General features: G+C 38.4%; 2 non-coding genes across 2 annotated transcripts; one reads left to right on the forward strand and one right to left on the reverse strand.

The window, feature by feature from the left end:
- Positions 1–721: 721 nt before the first annotated feature.
- Positions 722–829, reverse strand: LOC130972536 (small nucleolar RNA R71). The gene has a single exon (XR_009083698.1). It is a non-coding gene; the product is annotated as a small nucleolar RNA R71 (small nucleolar RNA).
- Positions 830–12987: 12158 nt separating this feature from the next.
- On the forward strand, positions 12988–13094 carry LOC130972503 (small nucleolar RNA R71). Its single transcript, XR_009083666.1, has one exon. It is a non-coding gene; the product is annotated as a small nucleolar RNA R71 (small nucleolar RNA).
- The last annotated feature ends 5467 nt before the right edge of the window (positions 13095–18561 follow it).

The raw sequence follows: 18561 nt of genomic DNA on the forward strand, positions 1-18561 counted from the left end.
CACATCCTTCTATTTATGGACTAACACTATTCCTTAATGCAAAATTCGAACTCTATCTTCTTTGATAAGTTCGAATTTTCTACCTCTGTCTTCCATTTTTCTTTTCCTCTGACACCTCAAGGAATCTCTATACTGTGACATAGAGGATTCCATATTCTCTTGTTCTCTTCTCTTTCATATGAGCAGGAGCAGAGACAAAGGCATTCTTGTTGAAGCTGACCCTGAACCTGAAAGGACCTTGAAGCAAAAGCTAAGAGAAGCTAAGGCACAACTCTCTGTAGAGGACCTAACCAAATTCTTCAAAGAGGAAGAACACATGGCAGCCGAAAATAACAACAATGCCAACAATGCAAGGAAGGTGCTTGGTGACTTTACTGCACCTACTCCCGACTTCTATGGGAGAAGCATCTCTATCCCTGCCATTGGAGCAAATAACTTTGAGCTTAAGCCTCAATTAGTTTCTCTAATGCAACAGAATTGCAAGTTCCATGGACTTCCATTGGAAGATCCTCATCAGTTCTTAGCTGAATTCTTGCAAATCTGTGACACAGTCAAGACTAATGGGGTTGACCCTGAGGTCTACAGACTGATGCTATTCCCTTTTGCTGTAAGAGACAGAGCTAGGACATGGTTGGACTCACAACCTAAAGAAAGCCTGGACTCTTGGGAAAAGCTAGTCAATGCCTTCTTGGCAAAGTTCTTTCCACCTCAAAAATTGAGTAAGCTTAGAGTGGAAGTCCAAACCTTCAGACAGAAGGATGGAGAATCCCTCTATGAAGCTTGGGAAAGATACAAACAATTAATCAGAAAATGTCCTTCTGACATGCTTTCTGAATGGAGCATCATAGGTATTTTCTATGATGGTCTCTCTGAACTATCCAAGATGTCTTTGGATAGCTCTGCTGGAGGATCTCTTCATCTGAAGAAGACGCCTACAGAGGCTCAAGAGCTCATTGAAATGGTTGCAAATAACCAATTCATGTACACTTCTGAAAGAAATCCTGTGAACAATGGGACAAGTCAGAAGAAAGGAGTTCTTGAGATTGATACTCTGAATGCCATTTTGGCTCAGAACAAGATATTGACTCAACAAGTCAATTTGATTTCTCAAAGTCTGTCTGGAATGCAAAATGCACCAAGCAGTACTAAGGATGCTTCATCTGAAGAAGAAGCTTATGATCCTGAGAACCCTTCAATGGAAGAGGTGAATTACCTAGGAGAACCCTATGGAAACACCTATAATTCTTCAAGGAGAAATTACCCAAATTTCTCATGGAAGAATCAAGAGAGACCTCAACAAGGTTTCAATAACAATAATGGTGGAAGAAACAGGTTTAGCAATGGCAAGCCTTTTCCATCATCTTCTCAGCAACAGACAGAGAATTCTAAGCAGAACCCCTCTGACTTAGCAACCATGGTCTCTGATCTAATCAAAACCACTCAAGGTTTCATGACTGAAACAAGGTCCTCCATTAGGAATTTGGAGGCACAAGTGGGACAGCTGAGCAAGAAAATTACTGAACTCCCTCCAAGTACTCTTCCAAGCAATACAGAAGAAAATCCAAAAGGAGAGTGCAAAGCCATAACCATGGCCGAATCTGGAGAGGAAAGAGAGGAAGTGGACGCCACTGAGGAAGGCCTCAATGGGCGTGCACTAGCCTCCACAGAGTTCCCCAATGAGGAACCATGGGAATCTGAGGCTTAAAATGAGACCATAGAGATCCCACTGGATTTACTTCTGCCATTCATGAGCTCTGATGAGTATTCCTCCTCTGAAGAGGATGAGTATGTCACTGAAGAGCAAGTTGCTAAATACCTTGGAGCAATCATGAAGCTGAATGACAAGTTATTTGGAAATGAGACTTGGGAGGATGAACCTCATTTGCTCACCAAAGAACTGGATGACTTGTCTAGGCAGAAATTACCTCAAAAGAGACAAGATCCTGGGAAGTTTTCAATACCTTGTACCATAGGCACCATGACCTTCAAGAAAGCTCTGTGTGACTTAGGGTCAAGTGTAAACCTCATGCCTCTCTCTGTAATGGAGAAGCTAGGGATCTTTGAGGTACAAGCTGCAAGAATCTCACTAGAGATGGCAGACAACTCAAGAAAATAAGCTTATGGACTTGTAGAGGATGTTTTGGTGAAGATTGAAAACCATTACATCTCTGCTGATTTCATAGTCCTAGAGACTGGGAAGTGCATGGATGAATCCATCATCCTTGGCAGACCCTTCCTAGCCACAGCAAAGGCTGTGATTGATGTTGATAGAGGTGAACTGATCATTCAAGTGAATGAAGAATCCTTTGTGTTTAAGGCTCAAGGATATCCCTCTGTCACCATGGAGAAGAAGCATGAAGAGCTTCTCTCAAATCAGAGTCAAACAGAGCCCCCACAGTCAAACTCTAAGTTTGGTGTTGGGAGGCCACAACCAAACTCTAAGTTTGGTGTTGAACCCCCACATTCAAACTCTAAGTTTGGTGTTGGGAGGTTCCAACATTGCTCTGAGTATCTGTGAGGCTCCATGAGAGCCCTCTGTCAAGCTACTGACATTAAAGAAGCGCTTGTTGGGAGGCAACCCAATGATATATTTAATCTATTTTCCTTTGCTATTTTATGTTTTTTGTAGGTTGATGATCATAAGAAGTCACAAAATCAATTGAAAAAGCAAAAACAGAATGAAAAACAGGAAGAAAAATAGCACACCCTGGAGGAAGAACTCACTGGCGTTTAAACGCCAGTGAGGGTAGCAGTTGGGCGTTTAACGCCCAGTCTGGCACCATTCTGGGCGTTTAACGCCAAAAAGGGGCACCAGACTGGCGTTAAACGCCAGGAAAGGGCAAGAACCTGGCGTTAAACGCCAGAAATGGGCACCAGCCCGGCGTTTAACGCCAGAATTGGCTCAAAACGTGATTTTGAATGCCATCTGGTGCAGGGATGACTTTTCCTTGACACCACAGGATCTGTGGACCCCACAGAATCCCCACCAACCCCACCATTCTCTCTCTCTTCTTCACCCATCCACCAATCACCTCAACACCCCTAAATAAACCCTTCTTCATCCCTTCATCTTCACACAACCTAAACACCACTTCTCCCCCTTTCTTTGGCCGAACACAAAGCCACTCCCTTCCTCCTCATTTCTTCTTCTTCTACTCTCTTCTTTCTTCTTTTGCTCGAGGACGAGCAAACCTTTTAAGTTTGGTGTGGTAAAAGCGTTGCTTTTAGTTTTTCCATAACCATTTATGGCATCCAAGGCCGGAGAAACCTCTAGAAAGAGGAAAGGGAAGGCAAAAGCTTCTACCTCCGAGTCATGAGAGATGGAGAGATTCATCTCAAGGGATGCACTTTCCTCCACAAAACTATTGGGAGCAAATCAACACCTCCCTAGGAGAATTGAGTTCCAACATGGGACAACTAAGGGTGGAGCACCAAGAACATTCCATCCTCCTCCATGAAATTAGAAGATCAAAGAATCATGAGAGAGGAGCAACAAAGACAAGGAAGAGACATTGAGGAGTTCAAGCACTCCATAAAGGCCTTCAAGAGGAAGAACAAGCCACCATCACTAAGGTGGACCCGTTCTTTAATTTCCTTGTTCTTTGTTTTTCTGTTTTTCGAAATTTTCATGCTTATGTTTATCTATGTTTGTGTCTTATGATCATTAGTGTCTTAGTGTCTATGCCTTAAAGCTATGAATATGAATCCATCACCTTTCTTAAATGAAAACTGTTTTTATTACAAAAGAACAAGAAGTACAGGATTTCGAATTCATCTTTAAAACTAGCTTAATTAGTCTGATGTGGTGACAATACTTTTTGTTTTCTGAATGTATGCTTAAATAGTGCATATGTCTTTTGAATTTGTGGTTCATGAATGTTAAAGTTGTTGGCTCTTGAAAGAATGATGAAAAAAGAGACATGTTACTGAGGATCTGAAAAATCATAAAAATGATTCTTGAAGCAAGAAAAAGCAGTGAATACAAAAAAAAAACGAAAAAAAAAGGGAGAAAAAGAAAAAGAAAGAAAAAGAAAGAAAAAGAAAGAAATAAAGTTGTGATCCAAGGCAAAAAGAGTGTGCTTAAGAACCCTGGACACCTCTAATTGGGGACTCTAGCAAAGCTGAGTCACAATCTGAAAAGGTTCACCCAATTATGTGTCTGTGGCATGTATGTATCCGGTGGTAATACTGGAAGACAGAGTGCTTTGGGCCACGGCCAAGACTCAATAAGTAGCTGTGTTCAAGAATCATCATACTTAACTAGGAGAATCAATAACACTATCTGGATTCTGAGTTCCTAAAGAAGCCAATCATTCTGAATTTCAAAGGATAGAGTGAGATGCCAAAACTGTTCGGAGGCAAAAAGCTACTAGTCCCGCTCATCTAATTTGGAGCTAAGTTCATTGATAATTTGGAGTCTATAGTATATTCTCTTCTTTTTATCTTATTTGATTTTCAGTTGCTTGGGGACAAGCAACAATTTAAGTTTGGTGTTGTGATGAGCGGATAATTTGTACGCTTTTTGGCATTGTTTTTAGTATGTTTTTAGTATATTAGTTGAGTTTTTAGTATATTTTTATTAGTTTTTAGTTAAAATTCACTTTTCTGGACTTTACTATGAGTTTGTGTGTTTTTCTGTGATTTCAGGTATTTTCTGGCTGAAATGAGGGACCTGAGCAAAATCTGATTCAGAGACTGAAAAGGACTGCAGATGCTGTTGGATTCTGACCTCCCTGCACTCGAAGTGGATTTTCTGGAGCTACAGAAGCCCAATTGGCGCGCTCTCAACGGCGTTGGAAAGTAGACATCCTGGGCTTTCCAGCAATATATGATAGTCCATACTTTGCCCAAGATTTGATGGCCCAAACCGGCGTTCAAAGTCACCTACAGAAATCCCAGCGTTAAACGCCGGAACTGGCACCTAAATGGGAGTTAAACGCCCAAACTGGCATAAAAACTGGCGTTTAACTCCAAGAAGAGTCTCTACACGAAAAATGCTTCATTGCTCAGCCCAAGCACACACCAAGTGGGCCCGGAAGTGGATTTTTATGTCATTTACCCATCTCTGTACACCCTAGGCTACTAGTTTTCTATATATAGGACCTTTTACTATTGTATTTTCATCTTGGTTCTTCTGGTTCCCTCTTTGGGGCCGAAACCAATGATCACTTTTGTTCTTATGTATTTTCAACGGTGGAGTTTCTACACACCATAGATTAAGGTGTGGAGCTCTGCTGTACCTCGAGTATTAATGCAATTACTATTGTTCTTCTATTCAATTCCGCTTGTTCTTTATCCAAGATATCACTTGTTCTTCAACTTGATGAATGTGATGATCCGTGACACTCATCATCATTCTCACTTATGAACAAAGTGACTGACAACCACTTCTGTTCTACAAGCAACAAGGCTCTAGTGTTTATCTCTTGGATTCTTTAACCGGAATCTTCGTGGTATAGGCGAGAACTGATGGCGGCATTCAAGAGAATCCGAAAGGTCTAAATCTTGTCTGTGGTATTCTGAGTAGGATTCAATGACTGAATGACTGTGACGTGCTTCAAACTCCTAGCAGGCGGGGCGTTAGTGACAGACGCAAAAGAATCGATGGATTTTATTCCGGCCTGACCGAGAACCGACAGCTGATTAGCCATGCTGTGACAGAGCATAGGAACATTTTCACTGAGAGGATGGGAGGTAGCCACTGACAACGGTGAAACCCTACATGAGCTTGCCATGGAAAGGAGTAAGAAGGATTGAATGAAGACTGTAGGAAAGCAGAGAGACGGAAGGGAAGGCATCTTCATACGCTTATCTGAAGCTCTCACCAATGATATACATAAGTATCTCTATCTTTATCTTTATGCTTTATTCGTTTATCACTATACCCATTTGAGTCTGCCTGACTGAGATTTACAAGGTGACCATAGCTTGCTTCATACCAACAATCTCCGTGGGATCGACCCTTACTCACGTAAGGTATTACTTGGACGACCCAGTGCACTTGCTGGTTAGTTGTGCGAAGTTGTAGTGATCACAATTTCGTGCATCAGCTTGCTGGGAGGCAACCCAGCCATTTACAAAGTCTTTTTGTTAATTAATTGATTTTTACAGGTATATGTCAATTATCTTCAAGGTAAAATAGCAATTGCTTGAGTTCACAGAGTTATAGAAGGATTCAAAGGATAAAAACAGTAAAAGGAAGATCACTGGTGCGAAAACGCTAGTAAGAGCTGTTTTGGGCGTTAAACGCCCGAAAGAAGTACCTTCTGGGCATTCAACGCTAGATTTACAGCGTCCTGGGCGTTCAGAAAAAGGCCCAGTGACAAAGGAGTTCCTGGCGTTCAACGCCAGAAAGAAGCAACAGCTGGGCATTGAACGCCCAGGAGAAGCAGCGTTTGGGCATTAAACGCCCAAAACATGCAGCGTTTGGGCGTTTAACGCCAGGATGGTGGGGAGGAGGTAAATTTTTTTTTCTTCTTCATCACAAATTTTTAATTTTCTACATTTTAATTCATGATTTCTTGCATAAACATGTTACAAATTCTCATCCTTTAATTCCAAAAATTTTAATCCTAATTTCTAAAAACTTTTTTTCAAAAATATTAAATGTATCTTAATCCATAAACACAAATCTTTTTCCAATCCAATCCAACTCTTTTTCAAATCGTTTTCAAAACTCATCTATCTTTTTGAATTCTTTTCAAATCCTTTTTAATTTCTTCTCATATCTTTTTCAACTCATCATATCTTTTGAATTTCAAAATTTCCTCTCCCTCTATTCCTCTCATTTCCTTTCTTTTTCTTGAGGACAAGCAAACCTCTAAGTTTGGTGTGATTTGCCATGATCACTGAGCTAAAACTCATCAAGATCATGGCACCTAAGGGAACAGGAAGAGCAAGGATGTGACTTGAATGAACTGAAGCGTCAGAAATTATCTCTTGAAGGATCAAGCACCCCACAGACTAGAGGAACACCCACTTCCCAAAATAAAGGTTGTTGAGTCCTAATCTTTGCCTTAACTCTGTGATAACTGTTCTTATTATGAATTTACCTTAGAAGTTATATATTAGTAGTAGTAATTAGTATCTCTATTTTGATTTTATCTCCAATTAAGCTATAATTTATTTTTCTCATCATCATCAAACATGAATAAAATAGTAGATTTTTAGAATAAAGAGGCAATATTTTTTTCGAGTTCTTAATAAGGAAAATTCTAATTATTTATATGTGGTGGCAATACTTTTTGTCTTCTGAATGAATGCCTGAATAGTGCATATTTTTTATATTGAATTTTATGAATGTTAAAATTGTTGGCTCTTGAAAGAATGATGAACAAGAGAAATGTTACTGATGATCCGAAAAATCATGAAATTGATTCTTGAAGCAAGAAAAAGCAGTGAAAAACAAGCTGGCGAAAGAAAAAAAATGAAAAGTCAGTAATTTGCGAAAAAAAAGCAAAAGAGGTAGAAAAAGCCAATAGCCCTTTAAACCAAAAGGCAAGTGTGAAAAGGATCCAAGGCTTTGAGCATCAATGGATAGGAGGGCCCAAGGAAATAAATCCAGGCCTAAGTGGCTAAATCAATCTGTCCCTAACCATGTGCTTGTGGCATGCAGGTCCAAGTGAAAAGCTTGAGACTGAGTGGTTAAAGTCGTGATCCAAAGCAAAAGAGTGTGCTTAAGAACTCTGGACACCTCTAATTAGGGACTCTAGCAAAGCTAAGTCACAATCTAAAAAGGTTCACCCAGTTATGTGTCTGTGGCATTTATGTATCCGGTGGTAATACTGGAAAACAAAGTGCTTAGGGCCACGGCCAAGACTCATAAAGTAGCTGTGTTCAACAGTCAACATACTAAACTAGGAGAATCAATAATACTATCTGAATTTTGAGTTCCTAAGGATGCCAATCATTCTGAATTTCAAAGGATAAAGTGAGATGCCAAAACTGTTTGGAAGCAAAAAGCCACTAGCCCCGCTCATCTAATTAGAATCTGAGCTTCACTTAAAACTCTGAGATATTATTGCTTCTTGATTTCTTTTTATCCTCTTTTATTTATCTAGTTGCTTGGGGACAAGCAACAGTTTAAGTTTGGTGTTGTGATGAGCGGATATTTTATACGCTTTTGGGGGTAATTTCATGTAGATTTTAGTATGTTTTAGTTAGTTTTTAGTATAATTTTATTAGTTTTAAGGCAAAATTCATATTTCTAGACTTTACTATGAGTTTGTGTGTTTTTCGTAATTTCAGGTATTTTCTGCCTGAAATTGAGGGAGCTGAGCAAAAATCTTATATAGGATGAAAAAGGACTGCTGATGCTATTGGATTCTGACCTCCCTGCACTCGGAATGAATTTTTTGGAGCTACAGGAGTCCAATTGGCGCGCTTTCAATTGGGTTGGAAGGTAGACATCCAGGGCTTTCCAGCAATATATAATAGTCTATACTTTGCGCGAAGATAGATGACGTAAACTGGCGTTCAACGCCAGTTCCATGTTGTAGTCTGGCGTTCAGCGCCAGAAACATGTTGCAAGTTGGAGTTCAACGCCAGAAATAGATTACAACCTGGCGTTCAACTCCAGAAATAGCCCAGGCACGTGAGAAGCTTAAGTCTCAGCCCCAGCACACATCAAGTAGGCCCCAAAAGTGGATTTCTACACCAATTATCTTAGTTTACTCATTTTCTGTAAACCTAGGTTAGTAGTTTAGTATTTAAACAACTTTTAGAGACTTATTTTAGATCTCATGACATTTTTAGATCTGAAATTTGTACCTTTTGGCAGCATGAGTCTCTAAACCCCATTGTTGAGGATGAGGAGCTCTGTAGTGTCTCGATGAATTAATGCAATTATTTCTGTTTTCCATTCAAACATGCCTGTTCCTATCTAAGATGTTCATTCGCGCCTCACTATGAAGAAGGTGATTATCCATGACACTCATCACCTTCCTCAATCCACAAACGTGTGCCTGACAACCACCTCCGTTCTACATCAGATTGAATGAGTATCTCTTAGATTCCTTTTTCAGAATCTTCGTGGTATAAGCTAGAATTGATGGCGGCATTCATGAGAATCCGAAAAGTCTAAACCTTGTCTGTGGTATTCCGAGTAGGATTCTGGGATTGAATGACTGTGACGAGCTTCAAACTCGCGATTGTTGGGCGTGATGACAAACTCAAAAGGATCAATGGATCCTATTCCGACATGATCGAGAACCAACAGATGATTAGCAGTGCTGTGACAGAGCATTTGGACTATTTTCACTGAGAGGATGGGAAGTAGTCATTGACAACGGTGACGCCCTACATACAGCTTGCCATGGAAGAAACTTTGCACTTTTGAATGCAAGGAAGCATTATGTTGCAGAGATTCAGAAGACAAAGCATCTCCAAAACTCCAACATATTCTCCCTTATTGCGTAACAATTATTTAATTTATGCCCTTTTTCTTTTTACAATTCAAACTAAGAATTATTATTGATATTATATCCTAACTAAGTGCATGTTTTGGCGCCATTATTTTGTTAAAAAAAGATCTTTTTTCAATGAAAAAAGATCTTTTTTAATTTTTTAATGTGTTTGGCAAATTTCTAGTAGTAAAAGTAAAAGTACTAGTAAAATCAAAAAAAGATCTTTTTTGAGAAGCTGTAATTTACATCTTTTTTTAAAAGATCTTTTTTCCTTAAAAAAAAGATGTTTTTCATGTAATAAATAAACAAAAAAGTACTTTTATATTGTTATACCCAAACATAATTGATAGATAAAAAGACATTTTTACATGAGATATCCAAATATAAAATTACTTTTACTTCTCTATAAGATCTTTTAAAAAAAGATAACTCGAAAAAAGATCTTTTCTTAAAAGCTCACTCAAACAAGACCTAAGAGTTACAAGGTAACCATAGCTTGTTTCAAGCCAACAATCTCCGTGGGATCGACCCTTGCTATGAGTGTCAAGATGAACACCAAGAACACTTTGAAGATCATGATGAACATCAAGAACTATTTTTGAAAAATTTTGATGCAAAGAAGACATGCAAGACACCAAACTTAGAGATTTGCAATGCTTAGATACTATGAATGCAAAAATGCATATGAAAAACAACAAAGAATACAAAACAAGAAATTATCAAGATCAAACAAGTAGACTTACCAAGAACAACTTGGCATTCAGTTTCATAATAGCTCCTAGATATTGAGCAACTTGCTCTCCAATTACATCTTCATCCTCTTCAGAGGAAGAATAGTCTTCAGAGCTCATGAATGGCAGAAGGAGGTTTAATGGAATCTCTATGGTCTCTATATGAGCCTCAAATTCCCTTGGGTCCTCAATAGGGAACTCCTTCTTGCTTGAGGGACGTCCCATAAGATCTTTCTCATTGGGATTCACGTCCTCTCCCTCCTTCTTGTATTCGGCCATGTTGAGTATATCAATGGCCTTGCACTCTCTCTTTGGATTCTCTTCTGTATTGCTTGGGAGAGTACTAGGAGGGGTTTCAGTAACTTTCTTACTCAGCTGGCCCACTTGTGCCTCCAAATTTCTAATGAAGGATCTTGTTTCACTCATAAAACTTAAAGTGGCCTTAGACAGATCAGAGACTAGATTAGCTAAATTAGAAGTGCTTTGCTCAGAATTCTCTGTCTGTTGCTGAGAAGATGGTGGAAAAGGCTTGCTATTGCTGAGCCTAGTTCGTTGGTGGACGAAATTGTGATCACTATTCTTTTCAAGTTGTTTGTCTTTGTATGAAATCACTATTATGGCACTGGTTGAATTCACAACTCCGTTCAACTAACCAGCAAGTGTACTGGGTCGTCCAAGTAATAAACCTTACGTGAGTAAGGGTCGAATCCACAGAGATTGTTGGTATGAAGCAAGCTATGGTCACCTTGTAAATCTCAGTCAGGCAGATTAAAATTGTTTATGGTTCGAAAATTAATAATAAAATAAGAAATAATAAAAGGGATAGAATACTTATGTAGATTCATTGGCATAGGAATTTCAGTTAAGTATATGAAGATGCTGTATGGCTCAAGAACGCCTGCTCTCCTATTGCTTCAACTCAATCCTTCTTACTCCTTTCCATGGCAAGCTGTGTATAGGGGTTCACCATCAGCGGTGGCTACTTTCAATCCTCTCGGGAAAATGATCCTATGCGGTTGTCAATCGCACGGCTAATCGTCTGGAGGCATCACCCATGGTTGATGGCTACATCCTATCCTCGCAGTGAAAACTAATGCTCACGCACTCTGTCACAGTACGGCTAATCACTGGTTGGTTCCCGCTCCTACTGGAATAGAATCCCTTGATTCTTTTGCGTCTGTCACTAACGCCCAGCACTTGCAAGTTTGAAGCACGTCACAGTCATTCATTACCGGAATCCTACTCGGAATACCACAGACAAGGTTAGACTTTCCGGATTCCCAGGATCCTACTCGGAACACCACAGACAAGGTTGGACTTTCCGGATCCTCATAAATGCCGCCATCTATCTAGCTTATACCACGAAGATTCTGTTGGGGAATCTAAGAGATACACATTCAAGCTCTGTTGCATGTAGAACGGAAGTGGTTGTCAATCACGCGCGTTCATAAGTGAGAATGATAATGAGGGTTATCTAATCATCACATTCATCATGTTCTTGGGTGCGAATGAATATCTTGGAATAAGAATAAGAGAGATTTGAATAAAAGAAAATAGAACTTCATTAATACTTGAGGTACAGCAGAGCTCCACACCCTTAATCTATGGTGTGCAGAAACTCCACCGTTGAAAATACATAAGTGAAAGAGGTTCAGGCATGGCCGAATGGCCAGCCCTCTCCATGATCAAGTGACCGAATGATTAAAGACTTAAAGTGGTCAAAAGATATCTAATACAATAGATAAATGTCCTATATATACTAGACTAGCTACTAGGGTTTACATGAGTAAGTAAATGATGCATAAATCCACTTCCGGGGCCCACTTGGTGTATGCTTGGGCTGAGCTTGATCAATCCACGAGCTGAGGCTTCTCTTGGAGTTGAACTTTGAGTTATGACGTGTTTTGGGCGTTCAACTCCGGATCATGACGTTTTTCTGGCGTTTAACTCCAGACAGCAGCATGAACTTGGCGTTCAACGCCAAGTTACATCGTCATTCGTCGAATAAAGTATGGACTATTATATATTGCTGGAAAGCTCTGGATGTCTACTTTCCAACGCCGTTGAAAGCGCGCCAATTAGAGTTCTGTAGCTCCAGAAAATCCATTTTGAATGCAGGGAGGTCAGAATCCAACAGCATCAGCAGTCCTTTTGTCAGCCTTTTTCAGAGTTTTGCTCAAATCCCTCAATTTCAGTCATAATTTACCTGAAATCACAGAAAAACACACAAACTCATAGTAAAGTCCAGAAATGTGAATTTAACATAAAAACTAATGAAAACATCCCTAAAAGTAGCTCAATCATACTAAAAACTACCTAAAAACAATGCCAAAAAGCGTATAAATTATCCGCTCATCATTCGTCCACCATTATTAAAGCCTTGTTGAGGCTTTTGTTGATCCTTCCATGAGAAATTTGGATGATTTCTGCATGATGAATTGTAGGTGTTTCCATAAGGTTCACGTAAGTAATTTACCTCTGCTATTGCAGGGTTATCAAGATCATAAGCTTCTTCTTCAGAAGATGCATCTTTAGTACTGTTGGATGCATTTTGCCATCCATTCAGACTTTGGAAAATCATGTTGACTTGCTGAGTCAACATTTTGTTCTGAGCCAATATGGCATTCAAAGCATCAATCTCAAGAATTCCCTTCCTCTGAGACATCCCATTATTCACAGAATTCCTCTTAGAAGTGTACATGAACTGGTTATTTGCAACCATGTCAATAAGTTCTTGAGCTTCTGCAGGCGTTTTCTTTAGGTGAATGGATCTACCTACAGAATAGTCCAACGACATCTTAGAGAACTCAGATAGACCATAATAGAATATATCTATCATGGTCCATTCTGAAAAGATGTCAGAAGGACATCTTTTGGTCATCTGTTTGTATCTTTCCCAAGCTTCATAGAGGGATTCACCATCTTTTTGTTTGAAGGTCTGAACATCTACTCTAAGCTTGCTCAGCTTTTGAGGAGGAAATAACTTAGCCAAGAAGGCTGTGACGAGCTTATCCCATGAGTCCAGGCTATCCTTAGGTTGTGAATCCAACCATGTTCTAGCTCTGTCTCTTACTGCAAAAGGGAAAAGCATGAGCTTGTAGACTTTAGGATCTACTCCATTCATCTTTACAGTCTCGCAGATCTACAAGAACTCAGTTAAAAACTGCTAGGGATCTTCTGATGGAAGTCCATGAAACTTGAAGTTTTGTTGCATTAAAGCAACTAGTTGAGGTTTCAGCTCAAAATTGTTTGCCCTAATAGTAGGGATTGAGATGCTTCTTCCATCAAATTTGGAAGTAGGTGTAGTATAATCACCAAGCATCCTTCTTGCATTATTGTTGTTAGGTTCGGCTACCATCTCCTTCTTTTGTTCGAAAATTTCAGTAAGGTTGTCTCTGGATTATTGTAATTTGGCTTCTCTTAGTTTCCTCTTCAGAGGCCTTTCAGGTTTAGGGTCAGCTTCAATAAGAATACCTTTTTCCTTGTTCCTGCTCATATGAAAGAGAAGAGAACAAGAAAAGAAGAGAAGAGGAATCCTCTATGTCACAGTAAAGAGGTTCCTTATTATTAGTAGAAGAATAAAGGGAATAAAGAAAGGAGAATCCAAATAGTAGGGTAAGATAGAGGTAGTGATTTGAGATGAAGAGAAGTGTTAGTGAATAAATAAATAAATAGAGGAAGATGAGAGAGAGAGAATTCGAAAATTAATTTTGAAAAGCAGTTAATGATTTTCGAAAATTAAAGGTGAGATAGAATTAAAATTAAATTTTAAAATAATTAGTTAATTTAAAAAGAATTTTGAAAAAGGGATGAGATATTTTCGAAAATTAGAGAGGGAAAAGTAGTTAGGTGGTTTTAAAAAAGATAAGAAACAAACAAAAAGTTAATTAGTTAGTTGAAAAAGATATTAAAATCAAATTTGAAAAGATAAGAAGATAAGAAGATAAGATATTTTGAAATCAAATTTTTGAAAAAGATAAAATTTTGAAAAAATATGATAGAAAAGATATGGTTAGAAAAGATTTAATTTTTAAAATTAAAATTAATTACACAACTAACAAGAAACTAAAAGATAAGATTTTAGAATTTAAAGATTGAACATTTCTTAACAAGAAAGTAACAAACTTCAAACTTTTTAATCAATCATATTAATTGTTAGCATAATTTTCGAAAATAAAGATAAAATTAAGAAAAATATTTTAAAGAATTTTCGAAAATTAATAAGAAAAATGAAAAGGATTTAATTTTTGAAAAAGTTTTTAAAAGATAAGATTTTTAAAATTGAAATTTTGACATGACTAACAAGAAAACAACTCATTTTAAAAAAAAAATTTGACCAAGTCAACCCAAAATTTTGGATTTTTTGAGAAAAATAAGGAAAAGATATATTTTTTATTTTTGAATTTTTAATTATAATGAGAGAGAAAAACACAAAAAATACTCAATGCATGAAATTTTTAGATCAAAACACATGATGCATGCAAGAATGCTATGAGTGTCAAGATGAACACCAAGAACACTTTGAAGATCATGATGAACATCAAGAACTATTTTTGAAAAATTTTGATGCAAATAAGACATGCAAGACACCAAACTTAGAGATTTGCAATGCTTAGACACTATGAATGCAAAAATGCATATGAAAAACAACAAAGAATACAAAACAAGAAATTATCAAGATCAAACAAGTAGACTTACCAAGAACAACTTGAAGATCATGAAGAACACTATGAATGCATGAATTTTTCGAAAATTGCAAGAACAATATGAATATGCAATTGACACCAAACTTAAAACATGACACAAGACTCAAACAAGAAACACAAAATATTTTTTATTTTTATGATTTTATAATTTTTTTGTATTTTCTTTTATATATTTTTCGAAAAAACATATAGGAAAAGAAAATAAGAAATTCAAAATCTTTAAGAAGAATTCCAGGAATCTTTCAATATTAGCCTAAAGCTCCAATCCAAGGGTTGGGCATGGCTTAATAGCCAGCCAGCTTTAGGATATAAATCAGACATGCAACAGCTGATACTTCATCCAACTCTATATACATACCCTTTTATGTTGACAAGTGGAAGCCTCAATCCAATTGAGTTAGACATGACTTTACAGCAAGCTAAGCTTCAACATGTTTCAAGAAACACTAGAATTCATTCTTAAAAATTTAGAAAATTTTCGAAAACAAAAGGAAAAAAATTTTGAAAGATTTTTGAAAATTTTTTGAAAATAAAACAAAAAGAAAATTACCTAATCTGAGCAACAAGATGAACCGTCAGTTGTCCAAACTCGAACAATACCCGACAACGGCGCCAAAATCTTGGTGCACGAAATTGTGATCATCAACAATGGCTCCAAAGACTTGGTAGCGCTCTCAAACGTGAATCACACTTAGTCACAACTCCGCACAACTAACCAGTAAGTGCACTGGGTCGTCCAAGTAATACCTTACGTGAGTAAGGGTCGATCCCACGGAGATTGTTGGTATGAAGCAAGCTATGGTCATCTTGTAAATCTCAGTTAGGCGGATAATAAATGTTATGGAGTTTTCGAATAGTAAATAAATAAAACAGAAAATAAAGATAGAGTTACTCATGTAATTCAATGGTGGGAATTTCAGATAAGTGCATGGATGTGCTGTGTTCCTTCTGAATCTCTGCTTTTCTACTGCTTTCATCCAATCCTTCTTACTCCTTTCCATGGCAAGCTTTATGTAGGGCATCACCGTTGTCAATGGCTACATCCCATCCTCTCAGTGAAAATGGTCCAAATGCTCTGTCACAGCACGGCTAATCATCTGTCGATTCTCGATCATGTTGGAATAGAATCCCTTGATTCTTTTGCGTTTGTCATCACGCATAACAATCGCGAGTTTGAAGCTCGTCACAGTCATTCAATCCCGGAATCCTACTCGGAATACCACAGACAAGGTTAGACTTTCCGGATTCCCATGAATGCCGCCATCAATTCTAGCTTATACCACGAAGATTCTGATTAAGGAATCCAAGAGATATGCGCCCGGTCTAAGGTAGAACGGAAGTGGTTGTCAGTCACGCGTTTATAGGTGAGAATGATGATGAGTGTCACGGATCATCACATTCATCATGTTGAAGTGCAACGAATATCTTAGAATAAGAACAAGCGGAATTGAATAGAAAATAGTAGTAATTGCATTGAAACTTGAGGTACAGCAGAGCTCCACACCCTTAATCTATGGTGTGTAGAAACTCCACCGTTAAAAATACATAAGTGATGAAGGTTTAGGCATGGCCGAATGGCCAGCCCCCAAAACATGATCAATAGTCTCCTAAAATGAATAATAAAATAAAACTGAGACCAAAGATATCTAATACAATAGTAAAAAGTCCTATTTATACTAGACTAGCTACTAGGGTTTATTGATGCAGAAATCCACTTCTGGGGCCCACTTGGTGTGTGCTTAGGCTGAGCTTTATCTTTACACGAGCTGAGGCTTATCTTGGAGTTGAACGCCAAGTTGTAACGTGTTTTTGGCGTTCAACTCTAGTTCGTGACGTGTTTCTGGCGTTTGACTCCAGAATGCAGCATAGAACTGGCGTTGAGCGCCAGTTTACGTCGTCAAATCTCGAATAAAGTATGGACTATTATATATTGCTAGAAATCTCCAGAAAATCCATTTTGAGTGCAGGGAGGTCAGAATCCAACAGCATCAGCAGTCCTTTGTCAGCCTTCTTATCAGAGTTTTGCTCAGGTCCCTCAATTTCAGCCAGAAATTACCTGAAATCACAGAAAAACACACAAACTCATAGTAAAGTCCAGAAATGTGAATTTAGCATAAAAACTAATGAAAACATCCCTAAAAGTAACTAGATCATACTAAAAACTACCTAAAAACAATGCCAAACAGCGTATAAATTATCCGCTCATCAAACGTTGCTTGGCGATTATCAATGCTTTCCTTACTGTGAAAGGGCGACTCCTGATTCCATCTTCTACCTTTTAACTTCATCGAAGCTTTCTGCTTTTTCCAGGTCGATTCTTCTTTCTACTTTTTTACTTCCTTCATTGCTTTGCATCCGGTTTTTTGTAAAGTTTGATTTTGCTGTGATGCATGTTGTCACTGAGGCCTTTGCTTTCCTGGAAAGATTGTTCCTTTGATGTCTTTTCGCCATGTTGGTAACTATGATGACTTTGGGTATGAATAGTAACTTTGCTGATGAACCTTTGTAGAAAGTAACGATTTTTTGATGGCTCGTTTTGATTTTGTGTCATTTGCTTGTTTGGGGGGGTTTATTTCTCTGAAAAAGGTGGAGTCTTTGATGACTTCTTCTCGATACGTTTTGTTGCTTGGTAGTTTCGTTTGCTGATAAACTAAGACTGTGAATTTGGAAGGTAGTTATTATGATGACTTTATTTTATTTTTAGCTTTTTAGGGTAATGTCTTTCTTTTCTTCTCGGGATGTCGCTTTTTGAGAGAGGGCTGTTCTTTGTCTTTGCTGAGAGTTTTTTGTTAGGATGTTGGTCTTGTGGGTTTTCCTGAGTCCTTGTTCTGTTAACTGTCTCCAAAGAATGCCCCTGGATCTTTTTGGTGTGGGTCCTGGGGTTTCATTTTGTTGCCTGTACTACGCTGGATTATGTTGCCCGAGTTGTTTTGATTTCGTCCGAGATGTTTTTAGTAATCCAATCTTCTTTTCTTGTTTGTAGGACTAGTTGGCCATATCTTCTCGCAAAAATATTGTTGAGGCGTCTTCTAAGGTTCCTGAGGGGATGTCCGATTGGCTGGACTCCCTTGTGTTGCTGTGTGTTTCTTTAGCCAATTCTGAATTTTGTGTAGCGCTTAGAAGACATCACCGTATTTGTAGCAGTGAGGATCAGGAGAACAATTATGAGTTAGTGGCACCTGATTCTAATTATCGAGTTTGCTTCCCTGTCCTGACTCAGGGGGGCGTCCCTTTTTCTATGCCTATGATTTCTTTTTCAGCCAAATGAACATCACCTTTCCGTTTACTTCTTTTGAAACTGACCTGTTATGGTCCTGTAATGTAGCCCCCTCTCAGCTTCATCCGAATTCTTGGGTCTTCATCAAGATTTTTCAGCTGGTTTGTCAAGAATTTGCTGTTACATCTTCTCAAACTCTTTTTTTGTATCTTTTCGTCTTGACCAAGCCTGGGACTACCAAAAGAAGGCTTCTTGGATTTTATTTAGGTCTTCCTAGGGGTATAAGGTTTTTTCTATGTATGATGAGTCTTTCCAGGATTTTAAGAATTACTTCTTTAAGGTCCGGGCTGTTGAAGGAGCCCGGCCTTTCTTTCTGGACAAAAATAATGAGCCCCGCTTTCCTTAAGAGTGGCAGAGGAACGTAGTGGTATCCCGATATACTTGGGAGATGTTGGACGAGGTCGAGCAGGCCTTTGTGAATGTCTTGGAGGATATTTGGGGGG

This window comes from Arachis stenosperma, chromosome 3 (genome assembly GCF_014773155.1).
Source record: "Arachis stenosperma cultivar V10309 chromosome 3, arast.V10309.gnm1.PFL2, whole genome shotgun sequence".
Classification (NCBI taxonomy): domain Eukaryota; kingdom Viridiplantae; phylum Streptophyta; class Magnoliopsida; order Fabales; family Fabaceae; genus Arachis; species Arachis stenosperma.